Source organism: Capra hircus, chromosome 28 (assembly GCF_001704415.2).
Source record: "Capra hircus breed San Clemente chromosome 28, ASM170441v1, whole genome shotgun sequence".
Lineage (NCBI taxonomy): Eukaryota > Metazoa > Chordata > Mammalia > Artiodactyla > Bovidae > Capra > Capra hircus.
This window is the reverse complement of record NC_030835.1, coordinates 29,831,989-29,845,425: the sequence shown is the minus strand read 5'-3', so window position 1 is coordinate 29,845,425 and position 13,437 is coordinate 29,831,989. Positions and strand designations below refer to the sequence as shown.

The window sequence follows — 13,437 nt, the reverse complement described above, 5'->3', positions numbered from 1 at the left end:
GTTTCAGTTGTGTCTGGCTCTCTAGACGATAGCCCGCCAGGCTGCTCTGACTATGGGATTCTCCAGGCAGGAATGCTGGAGTGGCTTGCTGTGTCCTCCTCCAGGGGATCTTCCTGGCTCAGAGATAGAACCTGCATCTCTTATGTCTGCTGCGTTAGCAGGCGGGTTCTTTACCACTAACGCCGCCTAGGAAGCCCACCCATCACCATACGTAGGTATAATTTTTGTTTTTCTTGTGAGAACTTTTTAAGATCTATTCTTATAGCCGCCTTCAAATATACATACAGTAGTGGTTACTATAGTCTCCATCATGTATTCTCTATCCCTTGGCTTATTTTATAACTGGAAATTTGTACTTTTTGACAGACTTCACCTGTGTTCCCCTAGCTCCCACTTGACCTCTGCCAACCACCAGTCTATTCTCTGTATTTATGAGCTTGATTTTTTCCCATTTTTTTAGATTTCAGATATAATTGAAATCATATTGTATTTATCTTTCTCCATCTGACTTATTTCACTTAGCATAATGCTGTCAAGGTCCATCAATGTTGTCAAAATGGCGGGATTGCTTTCTTTTTTTATAGTTGAATAATATTCCATTGTGTGTGTGTGAATTTTCTTTATCCATTCACCCATCAATGGACACTTGAGTTAGTTCCGTATCTTGGCTATTGTAAACAGTGCTGCATTGAACATAGGTACAGATATCTTTTTGAGTTAGTGTTTTCATTGTTTTTCAGATACTTGCCCAGAAGTGGAATTGCTGGGTCATGTGGTAATTCTATTTTTAATTTTCTGAGGAACCCCTGTGCTGATGTCTATAGTGGCTGTACCGATTTACATTCCCACTAACAGTGCATGAGGGTTTCCTTTTCTCCACATCCTCAACAGCCCTTGTTATCTCTTGTCTTTTTGTTAATTAGCCATTCTGATAGGTGTTGAGGTGATTTCTCATTGTGGTTTTGATTTGCATTTCCCTGATCAGCAGTGATGTTGACCACATTTTCATGTACTCATCAGTCATTTGTATATTGTCTTTGGAAAAATGTCTGTATAAATCTTTAGCCCATTTAAAAGTTGGATTGTTTGTTTTTTTGCTGTTGAATTACGATTTTTTTTGTGTATTTTGGATATTAACCACTTATCAGGTATATGATTTGCAAATATTTTCTCCTGTTCCTTGGGCTGTCTTTTCACTTGATGGTTTCCTTTGCTATGCAGGAGAATTTTATGACAGTAGGGTAAGTTCCCTTTAACTAGTACTTACATTTTATCACTTAAAAAAAAAACAAAACCAGACAAAAACAAGGAAAATTTATAGTGCCTGGAAGGCTAGAGAAATTAAGTCTTTGGAGCCTTTTGCTCTTACTAGTTCCTATTGGCTACACAGTAGCAAAGAAATAAAAGCAACAATGCCTTGAAATTAAGACTGCCTCCTTCCTTGGTCAAGATAGTAGAGCAGACATTTGCAAAAAGCAAATAGGCTCTGAATGATTTCTGATGAATCAGCCACCGTTCACTCTCAGCAATACCATTAAAAACAACCAGTGTTGTTGAGGTTCTTTGTACTTTGCAAGGGACTTGTGTCTGAGGCACAGGGTGCCTTTAAGTTGCCCCTGGAGTGGTAGATGCCACATTTGAAGGTAGGGTAATAGAAATAGGCTCAGGCAACAGGCAAGGCAGTAGACAACAATCCTGAATCTGGTTTCCTAACTCACTTTCTATCCCGACTGCTTGGTTGCCAACTCACCTTGGCCTCTGGGTTATTGCTTTCAGGAGCCTCCCAGAGTCCTCATGGGATCACGCAGATCTGTGGCCCTGACTCTGGACTGTGATCCCAGATCCTTAATGTAGCATCGTCCCTCATCCGTTCCTCCTGGTTTGGACCCCTGCCCAACCTGTACATAGAAGGGGCAGCCCTCCATTTGAATATCTGATTTGGTTTTTGCAGGGAGTTCGTTCTCATTTATTACTTAGTAAGCTGTAAACTTTAGTACTGTTTTGGATGATCCAGAGGTAGTTAAATCATCTGGTAATAAAAATCTTCTTATTTTAACTTGTTGGTACAATTGTGGGCCCAGCTTATAAAAATCGTGTCTGGGTACAAGTTTCCCATGAGTCAGCCTTCACTCTTCACCCCAGATGCCCACACATTTTATGCTTCTGTGAACAACAACAACAGAAAAAACACTTCTCTTTTCTCGTGGAGCAGAGGAAGTGGATTTGCAGAAACAAGAATGAGATTGGAGACTATTGTGTCAAGAGGGAACCTTCCTTCCTTAGAGGAGGAGTTAGTGACTAACTTTGGACAAGGGTGGGGCTGTGTGGTGAGGACCAAACAGGGTCTCTAGCAGGATGCTCCCTTTTGGTGTCTGTGCTGGGAATGGAGGCCTGTTGGTCCTGAGCAAGGTGGGAGCGAGGGCGACTGCTGGAACCCTGAGACCTCAGTGGGCACTGGGGGCTGACTGGATTACACATTCGAGCATGAAGCAGCAGGTAGCATCCTGGAAGACTGTGTCGCAGGTCTCATATCAGCACCTCTGCTCACAAACCCGAAGACATTTTTCTCTGTTTCACCTCTCCATATCTACCAACAACACCACAAATCATAACATGTTGGTAGCATTTATGGAGCATTTTTCTTTGTACCAGAGACTTTTTTGAAGTGCTTTATGTGGATGATCTCCTTTCTACCATTTGTGGTTGATAAAACCATCACCCCTACTTTCCTGATGAAGAAATATAAAGTGAAAGTGAAGTTGCTCAGTCGTGTCTGACTCTCTGTAACCCTTTGGACTGGAGCCTACCAGGTTCCTCCATCCATGGGATTTTCCAGGCAAGAGTACTGGAGTGGGGTGCCATTTCCTTCTCCAGAGGATCTTCCCGACCCAGGGATTGAACCCCAGTCTCCTGCACTGTAGGCAGACGCTTTACTGTCTGAGCCACCAGGGAGATATAAAGGTTAAGTATAATGCCCAAGGTCATATAACTAGTACAGCAGGACGTAAACTCCATAAAAGCCTGTAAGCACATAGAATGTTATTCTCTGTTTCCAACACCTAAAATTTGGGACTAGTTTGGAAAACTAGTTTCACTTTTAGCTGAGGAGTTGTTGCAATCTTGAAGGCTACGCAGAGCGGGCCTTACATGGAGTTCAAGTGCCCACTGTGACCCACATGGAGTCTTGAGTAGCATTCCAGGTTCTCCTTAGTGAGTAGCTCTTTCCACCCTTGCCTCCTGTTCCTTCTGCTCAAGTTCTGACCAGAACAAACTTTGTTCATGCTTCTGAATGCCTTAATCCTTCTAGCTTCTTTGTTCATTTTGCCTAGGCCTGTTTTCTTCACAACATTAAAATCTTTCTTAGTTTTCAAATCCCAATGCAAATGCTGCTCTTTCACCAAGCATTCATTCATTCAATTTATTAAGTACCTAAAATATGTGAAGACTCTCCTCTAGGCCTAGTTTACTGGGTCAAGAGTAATCCTGAGACCATGATTGTAATGATAATGTAGTAATACAATCAGCAATGGTAGCCAAAACATGTAGGATTTATTGTGTCAGGACTGTGTTGTGCTTTATTTATATATACTTATTTATTATATAACATTTCCCATGTTGTCTTATGTTCTATTGATAGGCATGTCTTGGTTTTCTGATAAGATTCTGGAGTCCATGAGTCCCAGCTCTTACTCCTTCTTACTTTTTCTGTGTAGCTATATCTAGGACATACCTAGATATAGATGCCTAGGATAGTGACTTGGACATAGTATGAATTAAATTGCATTTGAAATGAATTTGATGTATATCCATATTCATCTACAACCATGTGCCCCCTTAATCCCCTCATAGAGGTTTCCAAGGTCTCTTGAAATGTCAGAAGAGCTTACAGTTTCTGGGCTTGCATTCTTGCCTTTTAATATTTTGTTAGAGCTAGCAAACCAGAGTGGTTTTGGTTGGGGCAATTCTTGCCTTTTAATATTTTGTTAGAGCTAGCAAACCAGAGTGGTTTTGGTTGGGGCACCTGCTGTCAGGTTTTCCACAGTTCCTACTACTCTATAATGCCTTGTACCAAGCCCTGTAGCATTGGATTTTTGACTCTTGTGAAGCTAAAGGAGAATTTAGATTCCAGGTACAGGTTGGCCCCCTCAGGGTAGAAAGACTTGCAGCCATTATAAATGTAGACATGTAGGCTCTCTATCGCATTACTGTTCCCCCAGCAGGATTTTTGTTTCAGTCAGAAAGATGGCTTATTTTTGAGCACCAGTTTGGCAGGGGCTGGGCTGTGTTTGAGTGATGCAAAAAGTCATTTGAAGCTCTGCTGCTGTGACATGTGCCAGATGACTTTAACAACCTTCCCATCACATGGCCTTGGCACAAGATGGAAAAACACCATGACGAACCTGACAGTAACAAAGCTCTGACAAGAGGCTGCGGAGGGGGAGTTGAGCTCCAAAGCGCTTCTCAGCACGGCTGCACTGGGGGCAGAAGCTCGTCAGCCCTCCCAGAAAAATGACATCTTTTTCATGTTTGACAGTGAGTCACTGAAGATGCTGCTGTGTTTCCTTGGCATTCATCGTGTTCACAGATATGTGGCCTAAGCCATACTGGGCTGTGCTTCTTTCCATGCTTCATTCATTTATTCAGCAACTGTGGAGTTCCTACTATAGTACCAGGCTTGCGCTAAAGGCTTTGGGCATAGCAGTGAATAAGGAGAACAGTAAATGAATGTACAAATAAACAAAACGGATGGTTCTAGTGATAAATGCTGTGAAGGGAATAAATAAAGTGATGTGACAGAGAATACTGCGGGGTGGGTGTCAGGCTGCTTTGGAGAGGGTGTGCAGGGAAGGCCTGAGGAGGGGGCATTTGGAGACTGAGATGACAGTTCCCCTGGCAGAAGGTAAGTACAAATGGGAATGAGATGAGGAGGAACTTGGCATTGTTTGAGGAACAGAGAGGAGGCCAGTATGGCTAGAACTGGGCTATGTAGAGCACCAGTCTGCCGCAAGATAAGGAACTTGCACCAGATTGTAAGTCTGTGTACCATTTCCTTCTCAAGAAAAGACTTACTATATTAAAAAAAAGAAAAAAAAAAGGCAACTACAGTGAAGAACATGCTTAGTAACATAGTTAATTTAAAATCTGGATCAGGGTTTTTTTTTGGTATCTCATTGCAACAGGCAACAAAAATACCCTCAGACTAAGACCACTCCATAGACTATGCTTTGTCACTGGTCTGGAGTGTAGTGAGAGAGTAGGGCAGGATGGGAGGGTGTGGTTATGGAGGTGGGCAGAGCCACATCTGGCCCAGGTGGACAAGCAGAGAATAATTCTTTGCTAAAATCTAGTAAAATGTAGGTTAAAAAAAAGTCAAGAGACTTTTTCAGATCGTTAATGAGAATTTCAGCATTTGAAATACTCCTTAAAGAACAACCCAGCTCTATTGAGGTGGGGCTGGAAAAGTCATCCATTAGCTGACTCAGGAATTCAGGTCTTTGCTTATGCACACCAGCTTCAGACTGTAGATCAGAATCACATCTCAGTAGATGCGTAGAGCATGATCCAGGTACGTGTTCATTCTGAAAATGCCAAGAGCCAGTGGCTGAGATTGAAGACCGGTAGGCCACAGGCATGTTTTTTTGGTCTGTATAACTGTTGTTGTTTAGTTGCTCAGTTGTGTCCAACTGTTTTGAAACCCATGGACTGTGGCCTGCCAGGCTCCTCTGTCCATGGAATTCTCCAGGCAAGAATACTGGGTTGCCATACCCTTTTCCAGGTGATCTTCCTGACCCGGGGATTGAACCCATGTCTTCTGCTTGGCAGGCGGATTCTTTACCACTGAGCCACCTTGGAAGCCCAATCTATATGAAAGTATTGGGTAAAAAATAGAATTAACTGACAACATTAAAAAAAAACCAAACACTTGAATATCTTGCAGAGCTGAGCTTGTACTCCCACAAGGAAGACTTTTAGAAGGGGAATGGGCTTACCCAGTGCCCATCACCCCTTCATCTTCTATGTGACTTGTATATTAATTGTGGATAATGTTCTAGTAACAAATGGCTGAAGAATCTCAGAGGCTGACTAAAAAAGGTTTATTCTTGACTCACATTGCATGCCCACTGTGGGTCGACCGAGGTTCTGCCCCATGTCATCTTCACTCTAGCACCAGGCCAGGGAGCAGTGTCTCTGTGGAGCGTCACTGGCATTGAAGTAGGCAGAAAGGGAGGATGAAGAAAAATACACTGCCTACCCACATGCCTTGAATAGGTTAAGGCTTCTCAGGCTTTTCCTTAGATACTCTTTATTTACTTGCTTTCGGCCCCACCTTGCAAGGCCCACCGACTGTGGTAGGCTGTGCTAGTATTCCAGGCTGTGAGGCAGCTCCAGCTCTGCTCGTCACTGTACTCGGGCGCTGACTCCAGCGGGTGGAGTGTGTGTGTGCCCAGACTGAGGCATCAGTGCGTCTCACAGCATCACTGGAGTCTGGTGAGACAACTATAAAGAGCAATAAGTGATGAGGCCTGTGCAGCTGCACCCTGCTCTGCTCTTGGGACTGTGGAGAACACAGTCCTTGTTCTTGAGGTGCAGGGTGTTCAGAGGAACCACCGAGGATGTAGACATGGGGTGCTCATTTAGTTCACCTGCGCTGCCAGGGTGAGTTGGCATCAGCAGGGGAGGCTTTGTGAGGAGGTCAGAATTAGGAGGGACTCGACATAAGGAGGGTGAGGAACACTGAGCACGCGTTCCAAGTTTCAACTGTCTTCACCTAAATCTAGACTCTTTGGAAGCAAGACAGCTTGTGTTATCTGTGGAGCCATTTAAATACCTTTGAAATGTTTTGAAGTTTTCTAATGAAATTGACACTTCTGTTAGGCTTCAGTTTCACCTCACTGTGAACAGTAGGTGTTCTTTGGAAGCACGGGAGCTACCCTCAGAAGCGTGGGTGGCTCCTCTGCTTCCTTCAAGTCTTGCCCTGTTCTCCAGCACATAGTGCTGAGGACGGGCTGCAGCAGCTTTGTTTCCACGTCATTCCAGGGTTTCCTGTCTTTAAGAGCCCTCGATTTAGATTTCACGGAGAAGCTGTTTATGTCCTCCTCATTTTGAAGGCAGCAGGCAGGAAATTGATGTATCCTGTCCTCAGGAGAGTACTTGAAAAGTGGCAGGTGGTGAATACATGTTGTTGAATGAGATGGATGGATGGATCTGGAGAGCCTCATGATTCATTTTCCTCTTCCCGCTCACTCATTCCTTGATTCCATCTTCTTATTGGCCCCAAGAGAGGCAGGATGAAAATGAGGTAGATGTTTGGCTTGCTGTAAAGAAGGAAGAATTTAAACAGGATCGCATCAGTTCACCTTCTTGAATAAGTAGATTGAGTCTGAGAAGCCACAGGGAAAGGAAGGACCGTGGTGAACAGTAAAAGACAAGCTTGTCTGAAGGCAGGCGTGTTTCTGCTCTGCCTGGTTGTTGTCCACAGGCATTTCAGAAACAGCACTGCCACCTCTTTGGAATTTTAAAAAGAGGAGCAACTCCACTTTTCATCTACAAGCTCGTGATATTTAAAAGATCTTGGCCTTTTTTTTTTTTTCCCCCCAAGCTTTTTGTGGTCCAAACAAAACATTGCTGTAGGCTGGATTTAGTCCAGAAATTTGAGTATCATTTCTGGACCTCTGCTCCTTTACAAGCCTAACACTCAACAACATTGAGGTGGAACTCTTGAGGGAGTCAGACTTTTAAACATTTTTTGTTTTAAAGAGAGGAGACTCGGCTGACTCTTTTCATAGAGATGATGGTTCATGATGGGTTCTCTACTCTCGAGTGGTTTCCAGTGGCCTGTCAGTGAGGAACATGGGGACTGTAGCCCAGGGCCACGGGAAAGATGCTTGATTCAGCAGTGTGACTGATGTGCTGTATGCTTATGAGGTAAAACCCAGTTATTTAAGAGTCTGTGACTAACATGGGGATTATGCAACTGGACAGGGCTGTTGCAGGACGGTGATACAGTCAGTCCATATTAGGATCAACAACAGTTCTTTCCTTTAATTCACAAGTTGCTTGTGCCTGTAAAGAAAGTGGTGTGCAAGGGTGTTCCCAGAGTAACACTTCCCATTTACTATTCTTTGCCTTATGACATTTGTTGATCGGCTCATTTATATATTCAAGGCATGTTTATTGAACACCTGTCTACGGGGTATCAGGCAGAATTCTAGGTTCTATGGATACAGCAGAGAACAAAACAAAGTCCCTCCCTTCAGACTGTGTGCAGTGTGGTGTGAGGACCTCGTGGTGTGCCTCACAGGCTGGAACTCTTGAAAAGCTGGCAAATCATCATTCCCTCTCAGCGGTCAGAATTACACCCTTGCCTGAGTTAGATGTTGGGAGAAAGGTGACAGTTGAGGATGGCAGGGAAAATTAGGTAAGGAGATCACTTGTTTTTCTGGGATGTCAGCAAGATGTTCCAAAGTGGTCCTGGGGAAAAGTCTAATAGTTCTTGCTTCTGGGGTACCTCCTGTGGCCTAGTGGTTCCTCTCACTCCTTTAGTACCATCCGAGGATATTCATCTCTACTGTGCTTTGGAACTCCTTGGGGAATTGACAAGGAGTCTGAGGATGTCCTTTGCAAATGCACCCCTCAGGATGTTTACTCCTTAACTCAGGAAGCACCGAGGAATAAAGAATAAAATTTCTTCACTTCATCTAGTTGTCCTTCCTGTTCATAACTATCAGTCATCAAGTGTGGCAGCTATAATGATGAATTTCTTTTTGCTCTGTGTTGAACTATCTGCACTTAGTTCTGTTTAAAAAGTGAAAGCTATTGGGCCTGTTACTAAGAATGCTCATCAGAGTCCACTGTTTTGTTTTGTTTTTTATTTTGTATTCATGCATGGTTAGCCAGATAACATTTTGTCTCTGTTATTGAAAGAACTCAAATCCCAATGCTGGAAATATTTACTTCTGAACTGTTGGATCATTAATTCATGAGAGAGAAGCAATGCCATGTGACTTGGAAACCACATACCTTTTAATGTGCCAGGGCCTCTTTAACAAATGAAGAATACCCAGAGCCATCCAGATAGGAGGCTAGCATTTAGATCACTGGCTTCTTCAGAGACTCACAGGATGAGTTATCATTCCTGTGAGTTTTATTTCTGGGGTGCTCACATATCCCTGTTGTACAGCCGAACATGATCTGATGCTCATAATAATAATAAAGGCAAGCAAACAACTTTTGTTTGTTTGTTTGTTTATTTGCCCTGGAAAAAAAACATGTCTTGATGGGACCCTAGGATGATACCAAAATGAATATGGTGGAACATCAGGATGCCAAGGCAGAATTTATTAATAGAAGGCTGGCTCCTTACGTGTTCAGTAGATCCCTCTTAGAAATGGTGAAATAACCCTGCACAGTATAGTGCCATAACGTGGCAATACAATAATGATAATACATTTAAATTTAAGAAACTCAGGGATTTGGTAGGAATATAAAATTGAAAAACACAGCAAATATCAGGAATCTATCAGTCACAGTTCATTTTTTTTTACAGCAATATAAATCAAGGAAAAGCTAAAATACATTTTCATAAGCCAGCAGGCTGAAGACTGTATATGATGTATGCCCGCATTCAATCCATGCATACATATATAAATATATACATATACACATACATATGCAAGTAAAATCTTGATTAGCCTACTTTGGATACTTCTCTTTTTGAGTAAATTTATGAACTTTTGCTTGACCTGAAGTTTAGCCCATCACATGTCTCTAAAGTCAAGTTTTCATGTATACAAACATAATGTAACAGCCACTTAATACGCAGATAAGTACACTTCTTTGGATTTCTAGTTTAGGATAAATATCTGTCAAGGACTGTGAGTCAGAAATTCATAACACTTAAATGGGAAGCTAGGATACTTTGGTTTTACAAAGATAGGCTTTGGGGGCAAGTTTAAAAAAATCTTTCAGGGGTCTTGGTTTGCTCATGATTTGGTGCAGGTGTAAGTGTGCCAAATAAATACCTTTTTATTTGGGATACTATGCAAATGCAGTCTGGCCTCAATCTTTATGCACAGTGATTCCCTATACATGTGTTCTGCATTTATACTGAAACCCAATTGGGAACAACATCCCATTTGGCAATAATCCTAAATGACAGGCAGCCTGTGACATTGCTGAATGGCTCTAAGCACCCACTGAATATTTATACAGGGACTGTTACTATCAAAGATAGTATCTACTCATAAAGTAGTTAGAGCACTCAGTTAATGAAGGCAGCATACTTATCTGGCATATTGTGAGTGTTCCAATTTTAGCAATGATGATCCCGGTTGCTACGACCACCATTACTGTATGCCAGGCTCTGGACTAGAATAAGAATTAAAGCAGCCATGGTCTCTGCTCTTGTTGAGCTTGTCATGTAGCATCTAATCACAGACTCCAGCTCCTACGAGGCCAGTCAGGGCTCCTGGCCTAAGAAGTAGGGCTGGGACTGTGGTACCTGGAGACCACAGGCCCGGCTGGAGAGGGCAGGGGCAGCAGCTTGCTGCCTTCTGGCAATGAGGCCTGTGGTTGCAAATCATGCTTTTCCAGAGAAGTTAGAAAGTTGGGTGAAATCTCCCAGCTTACAAGCACTGACAGTGAATGTCAGCTTTAAAACAATTGCTTCATGGGCTACAATGGTTCCTGGAGGTGCTCTTTTACAACTTCTGGACGTGTCAGCTGTTAACAGCTGTTAATTCTCCACGTTTGGGGGGCAGCTCAAACCAGATGTGGGCAAAGATCACGTGTCAGTTGTCTAATTTTTGGCTTTTCCATGAAATGCACAGAATTTGTGTTAAGTTGGGAGTTGTCAGGGCACGACTGAACACTGGGGGCTGTCTCTTTAGTGATCAGAGGCAGAAGCACAACGAACCCTGGTGAAGAGGACAACTGTGGCCACGTGACAAGGAGTTAAGATAGTTACCTTTTGTCAGAGAACACAAGGACACTTTGGAGCACAGACGAGTGAAGAGTTTAACACAATTTATTTTTGCTTAAATAATCGACTAGGTCATCCAGTGTATGGTTTTTCATACATATGTCATTAGAGCTATGTGTCAACGAATGCTGATTTTATATGAATATAATCAACAAATTAAAGAATTTCACCAAAACCCAAATAAAAATGCCCTTTAAAACACAGCAGCCTTATTAACCTAATATGACATGGCGAGAATGGTTACAAATGATTGGCTTACTGAAAGGTGTCTACATATTATAGCCAGTACACGATACAGGAGTAATTTTACAGCGTGCTGCCATTCTACTAGCTAAGAATTCTGTTCAGTCCACTTAAAACACCCCTGACGGGGGCCTCTTTTGAGCACCATCCACCTCTAAAGCGGCAAGCATTACCCTTTTAAGCACTAACAGCACCCCCCTCCCCCTAAAGCAACTACTGTATAGGTTTTCTTTTTTTTTCATTTTTAGATCATTTCATTGAAAAATTGGCAATAGCAACAAATATTAGATGAAGGGCTTTGTGTTTACAGATAAAATCTTCTGTGTTGCAGTATACTGTAGTGTTTGCAAAATTGGAAAATATTTAATCAAAATAAGGTGATACACATGCATCAAAATATTAGTATTCTGAAGAAAAATTTTTTTCACAGAACTACAGAATTCCTCATTTGGGGAATTATTTAAATTTGCAGCAGATTTTAAAGATTTTTTTTTTTTTTTTTAAATCAAGCTAGCAGTTTTGCATATACAAACATTATAATTGCTAATATACAAGAATCAGTGAAGATCCCCCCACCCATTACCCTCCTCCCTCTTCTAGGGTGAAGTCACTTGAGACCCCTATTATGTTAAATGCATTTGCAATATTCTGTTTGTGTTCTAAGAGGCAGTGCCTTATCAACATTTATTCTATTTTTCTGTTAGAATTTATACAGTGTTATTATTTACAGCAAAACTATAGATGTTTTAAAAAAGAAACAAATAGTGTTTATACCCTGACAGTTTGGGTCCAAGAAAAATAAGGCGAGCTGTTGTGGATTTAGTAATTTTAGTGTTTCTCCATGATTTGATCATTCCATCTCCTTCTCCTTCTGTCCCTTCTGGCGGCAGAAATTTCTTCCTTTTATAAATGACACCAAATTACTTGAGATAAACTGTTAACAGCATGGCTTCTTGTATATACACTGCATTGCTAATTGCATACGTGCCAATCCTGGGAATGAAAGTGAATTTCCATGCTCTGTAAATTGGCTCATGCTAAATTAAAATGTGGGTGGTTTTTTTTTCTTTTTCTTTTTGCATTAAAAAAAAAATCATGCCATTAATGTGTGGAAGCAGCAAACACATACACCCTTCTCTGTGAATTTTTACTTCCTGCTGACAACTTCCATGAATTTCTCAATACTGGCAGTAAAAACACATGATCCTGTGGAAAGAGAAACAATAGGTGTTGAGTTTAGCTTTCTTTCCCTTGCCCCCCACCCCCGCCTTTTTTAAGAAGTTGCTGAAGTCTCCCTTGCCATTCAACAGAAAAGCCTCAGAGAATGGGGGCCCTCAACTTCCTAATGGGGTGGTTTAACATGCTGTGACTGAGGTGATTTGCTACATGTGTCAGAGGACAAAGCCCTGAGGTATGCTGGAAAGCGTTTAGAAGGCAGTGACCTTCTCTGGGTGACCCTGGACTCTCCACAGAACACCGCTTTCTGTACTAGGGGTTTCGGGGATTGAGTTAGAAAGACCCTCTTCTGGTTCTGTCTCTGTTGCTCAGGTCACTCACTCGGGTACTGGGGAAAGCCATTTGCAGACCTCTGGACCTCTATCTGTGAAATAAAGAGGCTGACAGTATTGCTCTGAGATTTCCATCAAAATGTATGGGGTTTTTAAAGGCACACAGGACCGGGGATAGAGAGTCAGGATGGAGCTCCTGAATCATGCCTATTTGTCTTATGCAAAATGCTACCTTTCATAAAGGGAGAACAGTCTCATTACTTTGGTTACTATGAAATTGCTTTTCCATATGCAAATTCAAATTCATGACTATTTTATGCCATTGCAAAGAATTTTTTTTTCTCCTGCCTCGCATCAGTCATGACAGGATAGATTAATTTTATTTGAGATTTTTTATGGAGGCTCCACTGAGAACATCTTGTCCTATCTGATTATACCTGCATAAAGTATCAATGTTTTATAACCGGTCTTAATACATCAAAATAAATTAACCTCCTTTGCCAGAGGCTTTCATACTCCTATGCGGAATTGTTCTTGGTAGGAATGCCTCCTCCACAACACAAAGTTCTTCCTGCATACATCCATTCCTCCTGCTCAGTGTGAGAAGGTGACAGACCTGAGTGCCTGCCTGAGAGCAAGACATAGCCCCTAGAGAAAAGGCGAGTCAGGCAAGATTAATTTGGGGAATAACCCTATTCATTCACA

The 13,437-nt window shown here is 42.1% G+C and overlaps 1 protein-coding gene and 1 long non-coding RNA gene across 3 annotated transcripts in view; one reads left to right on the top strand and one right to left on the bottom strand.

Moving 5' to 3' along the window:
* Positions 1-13,437, top strand: part of LOC108634141 — a 126,411-nt gene that overhangs the window by 76,714 nt on the left and 36,260 nt on the right. The gene's annotated exons all lie outside the window — the stretch shown is intronic.
* The window catches only part of ANK3 (ankyrin 3), a 750,492-nt gene continuing 748,063 nt past the window's right edge, over positions 11,009-13,437 (bottom strand). For both annotated transcript variants that reach the window (XM_018042183.1, XM_018042184.1), the window contains one exon: positions 11,009-12,430. The gene's annotated coding sequence lies outside the window, so the exon portion shown is untranslated. The remainder of the gene's footprint in view (positions 12,431-13,437) is intronic.